Raw genomic sequence first — 2,514 nt, 5'->3', positions numbered from 1 at the left:
CAGCATAAATACAGTCCCTTTTCACTGATTTAACGCAGCCCTTTATCAGTTGGGGCACCCCTGCCGGGATTTAAACTCAGGTCATCATGGTGGTAAGCACCCCACTTACCATTAGACCACAACCAACAGACACATGATGTATCTATAAACTTTCATTTCTTTCCACAGTCTTTTCTATAATTGACCTTGTTGAGTTTACTTTGCTCTTGCAATGCAGAAAGTAAATTGGACTACTCGTATGACTTGCCAAATCTGAGCACAAAATAATAATTCAAAAGAAAACATATGTTTTATTCAACATAGTCAAGCCACACAATAAGAACAAATACTCGTATGTGAAGAGGAAGGAAAGGGAAACTTGCTGGAAGAATTATTTAACCCAAAATTGCGGCAAAGAGAGGCGAAATTGGCTATCAACCTATCCTGGAGCATAGAAATAACAATTAAGCACAGAAGTATAGCAATAAGTTGCCATCTAAATCTGTCTGCTTAATGCTCTGGTCATAGACTTGAAGCATAGACAACACCCGCCTTCACAATGGCAAATTACCACATCATTAAAGTTGAGATTGGAAGGATTTTCATCCATGTTATACCTGCTCTTGTACCCACACCTGCACACAGCAACACTTGCAGAACTGATTTTTATTATTTTCTGCTATGTTGATAGTTGATTTCTATGACCATTCAATTCGATGTATTTCACCCCCATTTTATTAAGTGCTAATCTGCCCGTCTTATGGCACCATCCTGATTATCTTGACTTGATGCAGTACCTCACTTAGCCACACCCCCAAAGCATTTTGGCATATTGTTTCCCCCCAACATTCTAAACTAGCTACTGTTATTGATCCTCAATCTGATACCAACAACCCAACCCTGTGCAAATTAGTTGTGAACCCAAACAGGCAATTTAATCACTGATGCCTTCTAGAGATGTTTATGTTGACATAATCTCCTTGCTGATTGCGAGAGCATGTGCACTAACAATATAGAAAATTTATGAGTGAGCAATATAAACTTCTGCAAACAAGAAAGACCATGTCAACCAAAAGTCAAGGGTGGAATTTATAGCAAAAGTTTCTGTAGTTATGTTTAATCCATAGTACTTTAAGCTCTGGACTTCGCTGTTAGATTCTAGATAATAATAACTGATCCCTTCTATATTTACATATACCAGGAAGGTAAAAGACAAGCAAATTCTCTATCATCTCTGCTTGATGCTTATTGATAGCACTGACTTCTCAAGAGTCAAACCATATATCAGAGTTCAAAGAATTGAACCACATTATGAAATGATCAAAATGAAGGTATAATAATGCAATAGCTTATATTTATGTTTGCAATATGTAATAGTACAATGTCTTCTACGCCAAGAATCCAAAACACGAGAAAATTAAGGGAGCTACATTAACCAAGAAGCCAATTTCAGGCATTTGTGTATTTGACTACCACTAAATCCTTAGCAACGAAATATTTCAAGGAAAGGCGAGTAGCCAATTCTTCTTTTGTTGCTTTGTGATGGGTACCCTCTCATTCCAATTCTGCAAGTCCTTATCCACTAACCTAGGAAGTTCATTATCACCAAGTGAAGTGCAAAATTGCACAAAACAAAACCTGCAAATGCTCTTTCTGGAGGAAGATCCTTGAATCCCTTGTTTTCTTCGTTGACTTGCATCCACAAACAAACTGCAAGCACAGCTGACCCCGTGCAAGATAGAACTCCTGAAAGAAAAGCATTGAAAGGAAATGATCCAACTATTGCCATGTAGACAACCTGCACAACTGCCGTGAGAACTGCGTAGACCACATACAGATCGATGATCTTCAACTTGGTAGGAGTTGCAGAGTATGCAGATCGAAGGGATGCAACGAGAACTTGTGCATCCTTAGCTGTTGAGGTTCCCATTTAACATTTTACATATAATGCAAGTTTTCAATTCTAATGCATTTCAAAGTACATATGATGGTACATACTACAGAACAATATGGATTTTGGACATAATAAGTCGATTTGAATTAGAATTGTCAAGTCAACCTAACTCATGTTTGACTTGGGAGTTTGAGTCCTCATTGCGACTCAAATTGATGAGTTTGACTTAGGATCGAATCATATTTAGAATCAATTCGACTCTGCTTAATTTCCTCATAGAATGGAATTAGACATAGTCTTTCACTTGTAGTCAAGGAGGATGGTGACACTTCAAAAAAAAAAAAAACAGGATACTTTTTCCATATTGATGAGCTGAGCTGCAGGTAAATTTGGGTTTCTAGCTAGACTAGAAGAGATATTATTTCAAACTTCCAAACCATTTGCCAGGTAACATGTTAATAGCTCTTTGTGTAATCAGCGATGGAAGGAACAATGTACATTGATTAAATGAGCAGACCCATGACTCCATGGACCACCAATTGGCCTGACCACCCATTATGTCTTGATATGAACATGTTATTGGCTCAATGTCAAACAACTTCCCTGAGACTATAAAATTAATCGACATTGGCATGATCTGT

At 37.7% G+C, this 2,514-nt stretch overlaps 1 pseudogene; it reads right to left on the bottom strand.

The window, feature by feature from the left end:
• Positions 1 to 1,305: 1,305 nt before the first annotated feature.
• On the bottom strand, positions 1,306 to 1,909 carry LOC149229744 (dolichyl-diphosphooligosaccharide--protein glycosyltransferase subunit DAD1 pseudogene; annotated as a pseudogene).
• Between the last annotated feature and the right edge of the window lie 605 nt (positions 1,910 to 2,514).

Source organism: Pinus tabuliformis, chromosome J (assembly GCF_031772625.1).
Source record: "Pinus tabuliformis cultivar Carrire ecotype Pingquan chromosome J, CPIR1, whole genome shotgun sequence".
Lineage (NCBI taxonomy): Eukaryota > Viridiplantae > Streptophyta > Pinopsida > Pinales > Pinaceae > Pinus > Pinus tabuliformis.
Note: the sequence above shows the minus strand (reverse complement) of the source record. Positions and strands in the feature narration are given on the sequence as shown.